Below are 17,656 nucleotides of genomic sequence, written 5' to 3' on the forward strand. Positions count from 1 at the left end.
CAAAGAAGAGCTCTAGAGCATGACATTGGGGTGCACAGGGGCTATCCAGGGCTTCTCCAGGTCTCTACAAACACTAGAGGGATTAAGTTATGTCCACTGCAGTAAATACTGCAAGTGAGCCGCTAAATAATATTTTTTTAGATCAGGGGCCCTCAGAACAACCCAAATCTCTGGGTGTGCAAACAATATGTTTAGCCAGTCTGCCTTTCTAGGCTCACATAAAATTCAAAAAATCAGTCTAAACTTTCTTCATGGCTTGGGGTGGGATTCGGACCGGCAGTGTTTCGAACAGATAAAGCAATTTGGAAAGGAGCATTATCTTAACAGAGGCTATCCTACCCAGCAATGACAACGGGTGACTTTTCCATTTACTTAATAAATTTTGTATCCCGAGGAACAATTCCGGAAAATTATGAGAATACAAATGACTATACTTGGAGGTAATCTGGACCCCTAGATAACAGAAGGAGTATTCCTTCCAAACATATAAATATGAGCCCTGTAAAGCCAAAAGCTACGGGGGAGGTATGTAAAGAGGTAGAGTCTCAGTTTTAGAGGTGTTAATTTTAAATCCTGACACTTCACCATAGACAAGTAATTCTCTCCACACATTCAGGAGGGAAGTGACAGGCTGAGATAGGGTCAGAATGACGTCATCCCCATATAATGATATTTTAGATGCTTTCCCCTTATCTTGCACACCGTGAATGTTGGGATTAGACCTGATATAAGCTGCTAGAGGTTCAATGCATAAGGCAAAAAGCAATGGTGACAGGGGACAACCCTGTGGTGTGCCATTTTTACCAGGAAACATAGTAGATGACGCATGGGGCAATTTGACCAAGGCCGATGGGGATTTTTACAGCAATTCCACCGTCTGGAGAAAGGGCCCAGTAAAACCCATTCTGTGCAGGGTAGACAACATAAAACACCAGCTAATAGTATTATTAACCCTTCTGTTATTATCACTCGCATGTCGATAAGTTATAAAGCCCGTTTGATCACCATGGATGAGAATAGGGAGAAATATGGATAACCTGAAAGCCAATATCTTTGTGAAAATTTTCAAATCAGAGTTCAAAAGTGCTATAGGCCTATAACTGGAGCAATCCATCAGGTCCTTGCCAGCATAGACGGAGGGATCCATTTACCATTCATGAAGTCATTAAATAGACCTAAAAGATGCGGTAAAAGCTCTGGCAAAAATGTTTTAAAAATTCAAGTATGGTAAACCATCCGGGCCAGGAGCCTTACAGAGCGAAAGTTGATTAATAACTTTTGAAATTTCATTCTCAGTTATGGGACTATTAGTTTAGGAAGATCCTCCCTCTCCAGGTATGAATCTATTTTCGGCTGTAGAGACTTTCCCAGGGAGTTCTGGGTCTGATGGATTTTTTGCTAAAGACGGGTATAAAAAGCCTCAAATTGCGAGGCAATGTGGGAGGGGTTGTACGAGACCACTCTCGTCCTTAATGGCCACAGGTGATGAATTATTCTGCATATCCCTTGGCCTTCGGGCAAGCATGCTATCAGCCTTGTCACCTTTGTAATAATATAATTGGCAGGTTCTTTCCATCATCCAGCTGACCTTCCTCACTTCCAGAGCATGCAATCTGAATCGGAGGGTGGTCATTCCCTTAGAAGACCCAAGAAGCCTTTAGATTTTATTTCACCTCAGCGGACCGCAAGACCTGCACTGTGGCAACGCATTGCAGGTTAGAGTCAGATTTAAGTCTGGACCTCAGGGCTATTCACTGCCCCCTAAGAACCATCTTATGAGCCTCCCAGAGTGTGGAAGTATGTGCAAATGAACCCTTATTTTCACCAGCTGATCGAGTACCCTTGTTTTTGAGCAAAAAATTGTTCATTCTCCAATGACAAACCCTCACTGTCGAAGACGAGAAAAGCACATCTAATGTAATTTGGGCATGATCCGACCAGGTAATAGGGTGGATCTTAGAAGATACACTGTTCCGTAGTAAAGGGAAGATTAGTAAAAAGGTGGTAAATCCGTGTGTGAGTTACATGGGAAGGGTAAAAAAAAGAATTCTGTCTTCCCGTGGGCTGGTGGATCTGCCAATGATCATATGGTTGATGCCTTCTAATCAGTTGCCAAAAGGCTCGGGAATGCTTCAACACCTGTGTAGGGGGCAGAGACTGGAGAAGAGTATGTCTATCCTGATTAGGGGAGAATATTAAATTAAAGTCCCCTCCCGCCACCAAATAGGTTTGGTCAAAATCATTCAAATGTGATAAAACTTTGGAGAGGAATTTCATTTGTCCCACATTCAGAGCAGATAAGTTAAACAGGGCGATAGGTACACCCTGCAAAGTGTCATGTAAAATAAGAAATCTCCCTTCCACATCAACAATTGATTGAGACAGTGTAAACTTGAATGAGGCTTTCAGAAGGATAGCCACACCAGCTCTTTTCCTACAAGGTGAGTTAGCCATAAAACTCTGGGAGTAAAGTTTATAAGGAAAATTAAAATTAGTCTCCTGCAAGAAGATGACCTCTGGAGTCATACTCTCTCAGGGCCAACTTCTGTTTTGTGTTAGAGTTCAGACCCCTAACATTAAAAGACAGGATCCTAGAAGCCAAGAAATCTAATGGAAATCCAGGAGACAGCAGAAAACCCCATCAACAAACCAATCTCCTCAAACATTATCAGTTATCCAGGTTACCATGCAGATCAAGTTTCATCACAGTGTAGTGTCACACTCAAAAAAAGGAGAAAGGAACTGGAGGGGGTCAGGGAAACTCAGAAAGAGGGAGAACAAAGTATAAAACTCAACAATGAGAAAAAATCAACAGGTCAAACTTAGCGACCAAGGAAGGTCTAACACTCGCCGGTCCCTGCCACCCCCATTGGAGGGCGAGGGAACAATTTTGCTTGGCGGATGGATGTAAATTCCTTCCTGGGGGGGCAGGAGGTCCGAAGGGCCACAAAATGGGAACCAATTAACCACAAAGATGTCGTCATAATCATGATATCAGCCAGCGCCGTCCACATATGGTGCCAGGTTGTCTAGAGGTTCTGAAGACTCTGTGAACTTTAACCTCCCGAGTAGCTGGGTGCCCTAGAACCCGATTAAAGAATGCTTGTAGAACCGGTTTTAAATCAACATCCTGAGTTGCTTCAGGGAGACCCCGGAGTCTCATATTATTTCTACGACTTTAATTGTCCAAATCCTTCATAAACCGATAGAGCTCCCTGAACTTTTGATTACTTTCCATAGCTTTGTGAGAAAGGGCCTCAATGTCCTCTTTGGCCTGCTTAACATTATCATCTAGGCCATCCACCCTGCCTGCGAGGGACTGCAGTGTGCAAAGCTCCAAATTCTCGGACCATGCCCTGATTTCGCTGTTCACTGTTCTTTCTGATGTCATTCCCTCAAAGAGTAGTTCCTGGTGCTTCAATGAGTCCCTTCTGACTTCTGGGGGCTTTGAGCCTTAGTTGGAAACTGAGATACAAACCTTTTTTACCAGTAATGAAGCCTCTGTTTCTAGTCCACTGAATGTATGGGAAGCACATAAATTCTATGTCCCCGAGCTGTTAATACAGAAGGGTCATAGACTTAAGAAGGAACTATCTTGATAAATGTAGGGCCTCCTTACTGAATACAGTAACAAATGTGGAAATGCCTTGGCACAAGCAGTGAGAGCTAAGAGGGCTTGTGCCTTTATACCATTCATACACTCAAACTCAAGTAGCTTATTGCACTGTTCACAGGACATTGCAGACTCTTTCAAAGATTTTTATTCGACATTGTACAATTTGAGAGAAAGCCCTGAATGCCCACTCTTCAGCCTCAATGGCAACAGTTATGCAAGAATTACCCAAGCTCCTCGGGCATGCCTAAGATACCATGGGAAAGGCACCTGGCCCTGTCGGGTTTACCTTTGCGTATTATAAGAGGTTCCACCCCCAACTTATGCAACCATTCCTGGCCGCTTTTAATGCACTCTCATCAAACTGCCCTCTCCCGGCGGACTCCGCCAGAGCTCATATCACTGTAATATTAAAGCCAGAGAAGTCTTGCGCAAGCTATGGGCCAATGTCACTACTGAATTCCGATGTCTAGCTCTTCTTTCAGTGTATTGGCGTGCAGATTAACGCCCATCCTCTATATCCACTAAGATAAAAGTGCATTCCTACCTCTTAGGGAGGCTAGCGATAACACCACTTGCACACTCAATTGGATATATGATGTCACAGTGAATAGAATCCCCTCCTTGATCTTCTCAGCTGACGCCAAGAAGGTATTTGATCGAGTGAATTGGGCATATATGAGGCAACTCCTCACCTACTTAGGTATCCTGAGCCGTCTTTTTGAGTGGATTCATGCTTAGTATCAGAATCCCAATGTCCCTATCAGAGTTACTGGGCTTCATCATGTCCATTTTCAATCACAAATGGAACAGGGCAAGGCTGTCCACTGACCCACCTACTCTTCATCCTGCTTCTTGAGCCCATATTGATGCATATCAGTATAAACCCTGATAATAAAGGTGTCATGGTGAATAGAACGGAGCATAAACTAGCCGCTTATGTGGACAACCTCCTTTTTCATATGACTTCGCCCTGTATAACTATTCAAAACCTTCTTAAGGAACTGAGCAAATATGCCCAATTCTCTTATTATAAAGTTAATCTTCAAAAGTCAGAAGTGCTGGATTTGCCCCCAGACAGACTTTGTCTCCCTCATTTCCGTTTAAAGGGTCCAGAGGCTCTATTCAGTATTTGGGCACCAATATTCCAGCTGATATTACTAAGGTGGTGGAGCAAAATTTTTGGTCGCTTCTTAACATCATCCGAAGTGACCTCCAACTCTGGCAGCAGTAAGCCTCTTCATGGTTCGGACACTGCAATATCCTAAAAATTAATAGTATGCCTCATCTCCTTTATCTGTTACAAACCCCACCGATACATATGCCTCCACATGTGTTGCATAAATTCAGTTCTGAATTCCTAAAATTTGTTTGGAACACCGATACTCCTGGACTTACCAAATTCCTCTTGAGCCTCCTGAAGGACAAGGGTGGGATGAATTTCCCTGACCTAATACTTTATGCCAGAGCGGTACATTTGACCTGATTGGTGGACTGGTAAAGGCATACACATCTCAAGAGATGGGTGAGATTGGAAGACTCGTTGTCTCCCATAATGTTAAGTACTGCTGGGTGGTCCCCATCAACGGATTGCAGTTCTTTTCATTGCCATCCTCTGATAGGAGAGAAGCTGAAAGTGGTGGGATAAATATTTCAGTAATAAAGGTACTGAGACATTCACTTCCTCGATGTCTCCTATACTTGGGCATCCTGGATTCCCCACTAGTAGGAAAGACGTAGTCTTTAAGCAGTGCATCAAAAAAGGTAATTTTTTTCCCTTGAAACTGGAGTGCGATCGGGCAGATTCAAATGGAGCATTCTCTTCCTCCTTTAGATATTTGGAGAAAGGTGCAGTTTTATTATTTTTTTCTTGGATACCACCTGCTTAGGTTTTCCACAGACCCCTCACCCCTCTGGAGAACTTATTTATGGCTGGAGACCCTATGCTATCCTATGCATATAAAATGCAACTGACGGCAGGTGACGCTCCGGCACTCTTGTTTCTCTGCAGATGGGAAAGGGATCTCAGTGTTAAGTTTACTGAAGAACAGGCAGAATATATTTTATATTATGGTGCGCACCTGTTTTTACTGGGATGAATTTAGGAGCTCTGATGAATATAGACAGATAGTTGCTTTTCCCATCTGAATAATTCTGTAGAGACCTTTGGGCCATTTCCTGCCCCTGCCTCCCTTCCCCCTACCCTTCCCTATCTTCCTCTTAGTGCCTCCCTTCTCTTCTTTTCTTTTTCTGTTGTCTTCTTCTATCTTTCTCTTATTTCTTTTTCTGCTCTTCTCTTTCTCTATCTCTTTGATCTCAACTGTTCTTGTTTTTAAAAATCAGGAGCCAACGAAGTTCTAATTTCACTAGTGCACTTACCTGAAGGATTTTTTTTACATGAGTGTCTTACACCAAACAATGTGTTTTGTACTGTATTTTGTGCTGTTTTTGATGCTTTGTGTCTGTACTTATCTCCACGACATGTGCATTTTTATTATGCTATGTACTATGTTTCACACTGGTTTTTATTCACATTAAAAGAAGCCATCCAGGTTTTGAAGCACCTGAAAATAAATAGTGTTCCAGGCCCTGACAGTTATTCAAATACATTCTATATAAAATTTACTTGATTATACGAATATTTTATATATGTTTTACATATTTTATATGAATATTTTAATGCACTAGGCGAACGGGAGAATCTATTGAATGAGGCCAGTTAAGCCCACATAAGTGTCATCCCTAAACTGTTTGAAGATCATTATCAAATTAAAGATCAAGTATCCAATTACCTCCTGATATCATTAATCAATTGCGATCTTAAGATCATTACCAAAATTCTATATCTCGATTGAACTCCTTCCTCATGGATACATCTATCCCGACCAGGTTGGGTTCATACCATTTTGCCAAGCCCCTGATCAAACCAGGAGATTCATAGACTTGATTATTATTATTATTATTATTATTAAACAGGATTTACCTCAGCATTCTCAACCCATTGGGATGGTAATCCAAACAGGAGGGCCATGCTTCTCTCCATACACCACCAGAGAGCATTTGACAGCCATTCCTGGGACCACATGTTTCATATTCCTAAACGGATGAACTTGGGGGTATCTCTCTGCAACTCCTGGCCACCTTATACACTAGCCCTATGGCAAAAGTTTCCTTGGGAGCCTTTTCCGTGGGAGCCTTCCTATCAGATAAATTCACTATTAAAAAAGGCACAAGGCAGCGTTGCCCTCTCTCCCGCTTACTATTTGCTCTGGCAATTGAGCCCTTAGCATTCCCCACACTGTCTAGTCCGAATATTAAAGCTATCAATTGTGGAGAGGTGGAAAATTAGTGCACCCACTTTGCAGATGATATCTTGATGTACATCACCTCCCCATTAACCTTGATCCCTAATTTATTTAAACTCCTCAAACAATTTGCTGACCTCTTTGGTTTACAGGTCAACCACTCCAAGTCGATAGCTATGAATATTATTCTAGATCAAACTACTGTTTCTACCCTGCAACAGGCTTTTGAGTTGAAGTGACAAAGTTAGACTTTACCATATCTGGGGATTAGGCTGACTCCCAATCCTCTCCAGTTCTATATTACGAATTATGGCCTGCTGTTTGAACACATTTTTGCAGATTTTGACAGATGGTCATCCTCCCCACCATCCTGGATGGGAAGTGTGGCCTCACTTAAAATGAATATTTTGCCTAGGATTCTATACTTGTTCTAAGCGCTTCCAAAACCAGTACCACGTAAAGCTTTGGATCTACTCCAGTCTAAAGTGATGAAGTTATTTGGTGCAGCAAAGGGAGCAGAATCAATCCTACCACAATGCTAACCCCCAAGGCTCATGGAGGACTACGAGTTCCTAACTTCAGACATTATCACAGAGCTGCCCAGGTTGCACAACTTTCTTGCCTCATGCTGGTTTCTCACAAACCCTAATGAGTAGACATAGAAGCCCATCCCAACTCTGCACTAGAAATTGCCTCTGAAATGTGGATATTAACTGTCATTGTGGGACAGAATAAAAAACTATACGAACTATAGCTTGCCTTACATGCCTCTTGCTCCACTTTGGGGGAACCCTGAGTTCTGGCTGGGTCTATCACCCCATCAGTTTAAATGGTGCAGTGACCATGGATTCAACAGGGAGGGAGACCTAATTTTTGGTAGGAAAATATTAAGCTTAAATCACCTAATTCAAATTAAGCAACTACCCCCCTCTGAATAATTTCTTCATTTTCTTCATTTTTCTTCATAATTGCTTCATTTATTCATAACATCTAAAATGTCCCAAGGAAAACCCCCTTATTGCAAAACAACTTTTGAAAATACCTGTAAAATATTAGGGAATTCCTCCAGGCAGTTTTCAATTCTCTACTCTGCCCTATCACCCCCTTCCTCCAAGCGACCATACTTGCCTGAGGAATGGTTTGAAGTAGTCCATAACCTATCAAACTTTATTGCGCTGGTACTTGGTACCAATTAGGACCAATCAGAGCTTCCCAGGATCTTCAGAGTTGTGTTTCAGAGGTTGCACGTGTGCAGGAGAAATGAGAATTGAAACATATTTGGTTGCCTTGCCCGATTGCACCAGACTTCTAGGGGAAAAATCTTTAATCTAATTTCCCAAATAATACAAACTCCCATTTCCCCCAATGTAGAGAGTGTTCTTCTTAGTAAGACTGACATACATTCGCTGAAACATACTATGAAAATTTGCAATAATGCGCTGCTGGCAATCAGAATTGAATTGGCAAAGGCTTTGAAATCGCCATCCATTCCGCTAGCCCCAGTAAAGGCTAAACTGAACTGGATTATGATCAACGATAAGCTTACGGGTACTCTTAGGGACACACCTCACGTCTTTGAACTTACCTGGGACCCGTGGTCAGCTCACTATTCCACAATTTCATTTTCTTCCTGATGTGGATCCCCCAACCTCCACCATCCCTCCTTTTTTCCCCCACAAGCATTTTCCCTTTCCCATCTCTGTGTATTAAAGAGGTATTTTGTTGACAAGAGATCTCTTTAATGTAACTGTCATATAATTTTGCAATGTTATCTAATAAAATCCTCTCTGAATCAATGTAAAAATGATACTATTGCTTGTCCGGTGTTTATGTCTTCCAACTTTTTTGTTTACCTTGTTATCCCATTTTTTTTCATTGAATAAAAATTTATTGAAATAAAAAAATTAGGCTTTTTTTGGGCTTTGGCAACACTTCCATTTTCACTCCCAGTGCACATTAATGTAACAAGGGGATAAGGATATCATTGTATTAAACCTTCCTACTACAAACCAACAGTTATGGTGTAAATTATCAAAAACTGATAACAGTCAGCAGTCAAACAGCACTGAAAGTTATCAGCCTATTGCATTTCCAGCAGGATTAACAATTATTGGCAATTAATAAAATATATAACAAAACACTTTGAAAAGTATATTTATAAAGAATATAATGGAACACTTATAAAAACTACAGGGAAAATAGCAACTTGTGGTGTTACGTTCTTACTTTCCAGTATGTATTTTGGTTGTATGTACGTATATATGTATGTATTCTGCAATATTACTTGCAGGGTTAATCTAACATGGTATAAATGTCATGGAATGTTCACTTTTGGTGCTCATTCTCACCTTGCTGTTCTAGTGAGCTGAATTACGGTAGAACAATCCACAGCACTGCCAGAAAAAAATGGTTATCCAGCATTTTGCAGCACAGCATATCACAATAGATGTGCTTTTATGTAAAATGAATTACATTACAGCAAATGAACCCATGTACTGTGCAGCATATCAAAATAATTTATCTAATTTAATAAATAATGCTCCAGCCTAAAGATAAGGGCCACATACTACTACATCATGTCAGATGAGAACACCTTCCTCAAAATGAACCCCTGACATACACACAGGTGATGTAATATGGAAAACATGCTGGCTATGGCTCCTTGGCTTGTTACTGAGCAATCTGTGGAAGAGTTAACAGCAATCTGACTCAGGTGTTCAGAACCAAACACTCCCAATATAAGAGACCAGGTGGCTCATCCTGCTTATAAAGTGGTGTTAGAATGAAGAGCACCATGTGGGTCTGGTAAGTGGTTCCTGGTGTATGTGGTGCAATGACTACTTGTAAGGATCACCTGGATGAGCAGTGTCATATGGAGGATATGTAAATTGTGATTTCAAAACATGTGAAGGATGGATTCAAAGTCAAGGTTATAAGTAAGATTATTTGTTTTTCTCTTTTATTTACTGTCTTTAATTCTATATACTAAAAGACTAACTGTGTTTATTGTAGCTACATTTTTTTGGGGTATCACTAGTATCCAGATTCCCCTGACAGTTGTCCACTCTCCTGTTGCTGATCCAGAAAAATTTGTTGTGTGGTCTTGCCTGAGCCATGCAGCCGCTTCAGAAATGTTTCACTGCCAGTTCCATGTAAGCTGCAAAACTGAGTCATTCTAATGGAGTGTAAAATACTCAGTATCCATTAGACTGGCTTGGGAGTGCAGAGTGCATGCAAGTACCTAGCAGAGGAGATCTTGTTGAGTGGCTGTAGGTCATAGATGGGATTTGCTGTATGGGGACCAGACATGTATAAGTCTTTAGTGTGAACAATGTGGAGATTGATGATAGTAGTCTCAGCTTGCCCTGCCAGTGGCTTTTACGGGACATCTCTTGGATATCAGGTGTTAGCTGCTGTTAAAACAAATGATAAACAAATCCTGGTACATTCAAGAAGCTCTCCAATGGAGGTATTTTTTTAAGACCTTTAGAGGTAACCCATATTGATGCATGACTTATCCATGACACAACCCTTCCTTTTTTTTCAAATTGATGAATCTACAGCTTATAAAGTGCATATGCCAAGTGCTGCCACACTTTGCTGGTTGTATGTGTAATGGTGCTCAAGCAGAACAAGTGTCCTTATGTACCCAGAGCCTGCATGTGAGCCCTAAAGTAAGAAATTGTGAGTAGCTATTTATGAACATTAAAAAAAAAAACTTTAAAATCTGTAGCTTTAATCTTTAAAATTTAACAAACCTATTGTCTGTTGAGTACTAAGATGTGGTGGCTGCATCAGCTTACTTTTGTAAGCTTCTCACCTTCCATTCCTGCACATGTTACTTGCTGTACTGTGTCTACAGGGGTGTCTCCATAGGACTGTAGAACACCTCCCTCTTCCCCATAATTAAGGGAGTTCCAAAGAGATCTGGGGACAATCCCACAGCTGGATTTGCCCCATGTATGTTGGATTTAATGCTTATAAAAATGCACATTAACATGTTGTGTTTAAATTTTTTTTTTTTTCTCCACAGCAGAAACCAAAATACTTCAATTCCCTAATGTGCACTGATATGCAATGTAGTGTTGCAGAGCTTGGATCTCTTTGAAATGTAACAGTTATGGTGTAAATGGGGCAAAATATATCAGCTGGCAGAAAGCATTAAAAGATATAAGCTCAATGCCTTTCCAAACAACCCCCAATGATATTTAGTTTATTCAATTTGGTTGGAGGTCTGGTCTTTTCTTGATCCAGAGAAATCTGGGTTGTTTGGCTGTGCAGCCACTTTAGAAATGCATCACTACCAGTTCTATGTAAGCTGCATCTTCAGTTCATTTCAATGGGGTGTCACATGCTTGGTCTCCATTGGACTGAACTGGGAGTGCAGAGTGCATATTAATACCTAGCTGAGGAGGTATTAATAAGTGGCTGTGGATGAGGTTTAGGTTTTGCGGTAAAGGGGCTAAAAATTATATTTTAGTGTAAAAAATGTGGAACTTAACACATGGGCATAGTTACCCTTCAATTTAAAAAAAAAATTAAATAAAAGTTTTTCTATTGAGATGGTTTGGGGAAGGATAACAGATAAAATATGGTAGAGTATCCAAGTGTGTATCAGGTGTTGCCACACTTTTCTGGCTGCATGCTTATCCTAGTACATTGGCTCAGTAGGGTGTAAAGCATGAAGGATAATAAGCATGTATTTTCTGTAAAGCTAGGAAAAGCCTTTTCTACAAAACAATGGGTTATTTAAAATGTAAGATTTTGCATAATCTGTTGTAGTAATCCTCCAATAAGATTGTAGTCTGCTGAGGTTGAAAATCACAATGCTGTCTTCTGACCCAGAATGTCCTTGCAAAGGTCTTCCCTCTGTCAGTCTATGAGAAATTTATGACTCCTTATTCATGACTTACAAATGTGTGGCCATTTTATGCTAAGCCCTAGGTGTTGGCATTGGTGAAATAATTGCTGGAGGTGCTTAACCCATGAGAAGAGAATGGGCATGTGAAATAGATTTCTTTGCAATATTGAGAAGCAGCTGTCTTGCCTAATGATTTGGTTTAGGTTAGATTTTGAAGACAATACAAGAAATGTGTTACATGGCATCTTCCCATGATAAAATTAGAATTCACATGATATACCAATTTCTCCAACAATTTTGTTAATCAGTATAGTTCAGAGTACATCTCAGGAGTTTGCCTAGTGATTTGGTTTCCTAGGTAGATGCACTATATGGGGCCAACTTTACCTTGTTTATAGATACCCAATGTCACAGATCTTTAGGATCCCTGGGTTTTAAAAAATATAAATACCAATGCCTGAAAATGTCCCAAATGCAGTAATGAGTAAATCTTGGTATATCATGTTGCAGATATTAAAGAAATAAGTCCTCTGTGAACAGAGCAGACTTGATTTTCTCAGTTGTCATGTGTTAACCCCCCTAGCATTCTAATTCTGTCAAGTTTTTTGATGCAAAAAGTGATCTTTTTTTTGCATAGAAATTTTTGTTTATATTGTGGGCCTGTAATTCTTAGGATTAACTCCCGGTATGATAATTATATTTATTATAATATAATACATAATTTTAAAGAATTTTAAAAAATGAAATAGACAACAATGTAATCTTAAAATAAAATATAAAATTAAAAATGTACTTATTTTTATTTCATGTTGGGCATTTTTGTACTGTAAAAACCATTTAAAAGCAGATTATATTGTAATCTGCTTTTAAATTTCCCTCCCACACCCCCATACATCACCCGGAAGATGTCACATCTTCCTGGGTGATGTGGGGGATGTCCCGCCTGCCTCACACAGACGCTGTAGCTGCTCTGCATCTCCAGAGAGATGCAAAGCACAATGCAGGACTTCTGCATTGTGCTTCGCATCTCACTGCTGATGCGAGCAGTGGCGTGGCCAGGACCCAGGTGGTGTTTAAAAGCAGATTACTCGGTAATATGCTTTTAATTTCCCGCCCGGTCATGCCCCCCGACGGACCGGCTTCACAGCAGGACCATCCGATCGCGGCTGGAGCATGGGGCAAAGGTAAGGGGGGCTCCTAAAGTTACCCTGAGTGTGACTCGGTTACCACTTTTTTCCATGTAAAAGCCACCCCGAGTCACTCGGGATTACCGCTAGGGAGGTTAATAAAGGTCTGGTTTTTGGTTTAATGGCTATATTAAAGAAAAGGGGTGATAGGGGGTGCCTCTGTATAGTGGAAGATGATGCTCCTGCTACATGGACTGTTGCAAACATGGATTTAAGAGACCACATAAACTAACCACTGACTTTCATCCTAACCATCACCACCATATAAAGCCAATCCCGCTCTATGCTTCCTAAGGCCTTCTTGGCATGCAGTGATAATTGAGCTTCTACATTCAAGGAGTTCTTTGGTAGCAGTGTTCGAACACCATCAGGATGTGGCAGGTATTGGATGCTGCTGTTCTGCCAAGTAAAGAGCCAGACTGGGCCTGGTCTGTAAAACCTGGGGGTAATAATGCCAGATGATTGGCTAAGATTTTTAAAGAAAATTGTAAATCCTGGTTAACAATACCAGGCAGTAAAATCTGGGGTCTAACTGATCCTTGGATTTTCTTTTCTCTTCTAAATTTGGTCATTTTCTCAGAGATATGAAAGATCATCTGTAGAAGGATGTGGCAGTTTTACTGAGTTAAGGAAGCCCTGTCCCAGATGCATGTCACATTCACAAGCATGCAGTGATGTGTGAATTGGGCAAAGTATCTGTGATTAGGTGAATAATGGATCTTCCCTGACAAATCCTTAATACAATGTGCTGCAGTATAGAAAAATGCTTTGCCAGGTCGGCCAGTGGCATCTTACAACATTTGGGTGACTCAACATGTGAAAATCTTGGTAAGTCTTTCGCATGGATCCAAATTTGAGGAGAGGATTGTCTTTACTTGATCCAAGGCTTGCCTAGCATGTGGATATACTTCATGATATTCTTGTAAAGGTTTACACTTCAGTGCTGAGCTATAAGCCATAATTTCCCTCAAAGGACAGCTTTGGCTGTTTTCCTGTATAAGATGATCTGATTTGTGCTGAGGATTATGATATGTATAACTTTCCCACCAATGTGTAAGGTATTGTTGAAAGGCTTTGTTATTTATAAGACTGCAAGGAAAGCTCCAGATAAAATCCATAGGCAGATGCTCTTGACTAAGTATAGGTACCAGTGAGTGGATGAACCATGGCTTGATGGTGTCTCGAAAGCAGATCTGGGTTTACCAAAATTATGTCCAATCTAGATGGTGTATGATGCACCAATGAATAGTGTGTATATTCTGTGTCCATGGGGTAAAGATATCTCCTGTCATTTATTAGGTCTGTGGTGATAAGGCATTGCAAAGCCATATCATTAAGATATTTTGAACAGGATTGGCACATTTCAGATTTTTGATCCTGTCGGATCAGGTGCAGGATTGAAGTCTCTGGCTATAATCAATGAATTATGGGGGTGGTAAGTAACTGTGTAATTGACTGTTTTATACTATTAGTATTAGGACCAAAAATTGCATATATGATTTTAAAGATTAAAATTGAAGGTTCAACCACCCACAATTTCTGCATTAAATTGAAACAGGATTGAGGTGAGTTTCCTGCAACACAGCCACATTCATATACAATCTCCAAAAAAAATTCAATGATCTAAGCTTGAGATAGTAGGGTATAAACAAAACAATGCACAACAGTAGGGGCAAACATTATTAGTAAAATTATGGAAAAGGTTGTACATTTTCATCCTTGTATGTTTTCTAAGGATAATTAGAGATGCAATGGAGGTCTAGTCAAAATGTCAAATGTCAATGGTAAAAGGTAGATGTACCAGCAGATGAAGAGGTTCACTGAATAGGTAACTACTGTACAGAGATGGTGTTTCTCCAGAGTGCCCTGGCTGTAGTTGAGACATCAGTGAGAATGAATTCCAGTGGAGGAGGTAAATATTTATGGGATAACCAGATGGGAGTACAGATAATCTGATTTGCTGATGCACTAGAATGGTGCCAACTGGAACTGTTTCATCATATTTGCTAAGTAATGGGAAAACAATAGTATGTTGAATGCTTCAAAATGAGTAGTTGATGGATACAGTATGTTTGCTAATACAATGGCTGGTAATCAGTTGGCACTTCCATTTGGGTAGTAGTAAGTCAGACTAAGTTATCTGGTGGACAATTATTAATTTAATGTGTATCATGAGTTGTCACCTTATCAGTTATGGATTGAAGTTGCCGAGCAACTTCTGCAGCCAGATGTTTTTAGTCTGCAGTGATTTTTGGCCTTTCTGGATTGTGAAAAAAGTCCCCCTCAGAGGGTGGTTGAAAACGGGAGAAGTTGTTTCCTTTAATGTTGTGCTGAGAGTGTCATAATATAGGCCCACATAAAGGAAATGTTCCCATAATCTAGTTGCTAGATCTGCCCTCATGCTATGGAGAAGGTAGAATGACGTGTAACAACCTTCATAATGGAGCTAAGACAACTTCATACATCAGGTGCTGGAACCAGAAGTCCTGTTTCAGTTTTGTTGGTGAAATCAATGTAACCCCGGGGCTAGTTCCACTTATGTAGGTATTCCTGATTTCAGAAGCTCTTTGGGGCATAGGTCTTGTGGATTAATCTGTTTTTCAGGAAGGCTTACTGTGCCCTTGGGTGTTTTGGGAGACCTTTGCCAGCAACTTACGGGAGCATAGGACTCTGCCTAGTCTTTATGGCCAAGTGACATGGGGCATGATCACTGGCTCATTGTCTGTCTTCTAAAAGTCAGAAGAAAATCTCCTAACTTCATCCCAAAGCTCCCATCATCCTAAAATTGAAGTCCAGCATGGGTCCCAGGCCTACCCTGTCTGGGAGGGGGGGGGTGGCAAAGGGCCGGGGTGGCAAAGTGCATGCAAATTCCTAGGAGAGGAGATGTCTGTGTTGCAGATGAGAATTGTGGCAGTAAATTAGTTATTTCGGGTACAGTTACAAATATTTTTTCTATTTGCTTTATGTAGGAAAGTATTCCACATATTATCTCAGAGCTTGCTATACCAGTGCTCACCTCTCACTCTAAAATTCTTGGCTATCATGCTCATCGAGTGGCTTTGGCCACTTTGCGGAACATCTCATGTATGAGGAGTTTTTGTTGCTAAAATAAGTGGATAGAATATATTCAATGGAATTCCCTGTTCGATAAGGGATAATCGTACTCAAATAATGCATGTCATCACATTTTGGTGCAACCCTCTTGTCACAAATTTGATGAATTGCCTACTCGTAAATTGTGTTTAATGCCAGGTGTTGCCAAACTCTGAAAGCTGCATACTTATCCCAGTGGCTCAACAGGGTATGAAACATGAAGGTTTATGAACATTAATTTTTCAAGTTGCTTAAAGCCCTTTGTACAACTCAATGGTGGTATCTTTAAAATTGAAAACCTTTTGTAATCAATTCTGCTAATATGCTAAGGTTGAAGAATATACTGCTGTGCTTACTGAGCTCAAAATATCCATGCAAAGGTCTTCTACTGAATAAGAAATGCATAGGACTTAGATCTACAGGTGGTATATGGCATAGACATGTAAAAAGTCTCCATCACACAAAATTATGCTGGCCAGACGCGCAAATGTATGAGGGGGCTTTTATGCTGAATGTGTTGGCCTTGATGGAAAGGTTGAAGTGCTGGAAGTGCTACACCCATAAGGAGAGAGGGTGTGGGAAACGGATGGATATTTGGGAAAGGTTGTGTGTATGGGGTTAATAATGGGTTATGCTGTTTAGAATTGGTTGGGGGGGGGGGGATTGCATAATCATTTGTAGAAATTATGCAACGAGAATGTATTGTGTTGAGATTGACAAGCACCATATGACCAGAATGTCCATGCAGAGGTTGTCTCCTGTGAGACAATGAAGTACATATGACTCCTTATTCACAATATTATATAAATGTGACCATTTTACAGTAAGCCATAGTTGTGCTGGCATTGGTGGAAAGTTTATGCTGGATGTGCTTAGCCCATAAGGAGTGGTCATGTAAAACTGGTTAAAGATGTTTTTAGTACTCTATGCATTTTTAGAAAAATGTTGATGCTTCTCTAGAAGCGCAGAATATAACTGGATATTAAAGTTTCAATTGAGTGACACCAGGAACTGTGTTAAAAGGCGTTTTCTTGTGATTTCAGGAAGGATTTTCCTTGAGCACTTAAGTATTGCCACTTAAGTAATTAATAAAAAAAACTTCAAAATCCATAGCTTATAGTACATCAGGGTAGCATATAAATGTAAACTGGAAACAATGGGTTTGGCATTTTTATTGTTGTGCCTTCCTTGTGCAATGCATCCCAACACTTTGGTGTGAACTAGTCAGCTGGGGGAGAGCTCGCTGCATTTCCCACAAGATCATCAGGTATTGACACCTTTTCCCTTTCCAGTCTGTTTACTGGTTTCTATAAAATATTGCACACCATTATGCAGCTGTGTAATAGAATAACTCTGCAATGCTCACCTTATTTCCTTATTCTAGTGAGTGGTCTACATCAAACTAAATCTACAACAATGCTAGAAAAATGATCATGCAACACATGTACATTCATCAAAAATAGATACCATAGCGTGTACCATGCAGTGGATCAGAATGGGAAAGCTTTATCCTTTATTAAATAATGCTCCAGCCTAAAGAGAAGGGCCACATACCACTGCTGCTATTAAATGGTAACCATGTTCATTGTATGTACCA

The sequence above is a fragment of the Pyxicephalus adspersus genome, chromosome 1 (genome assembly GCF_032062135.1).
Source record: "Pyxicephalus adspersus chromosome 1, UCB_Pads_2.0, whole genome shotgun sequence".
Lineage (NCBI taxonomy): Eukaryota > Metazoa > Chordata > Amphibia > Anura > Pyxicephalidae > Pyxicephalus > Pyxicephalus adspersus.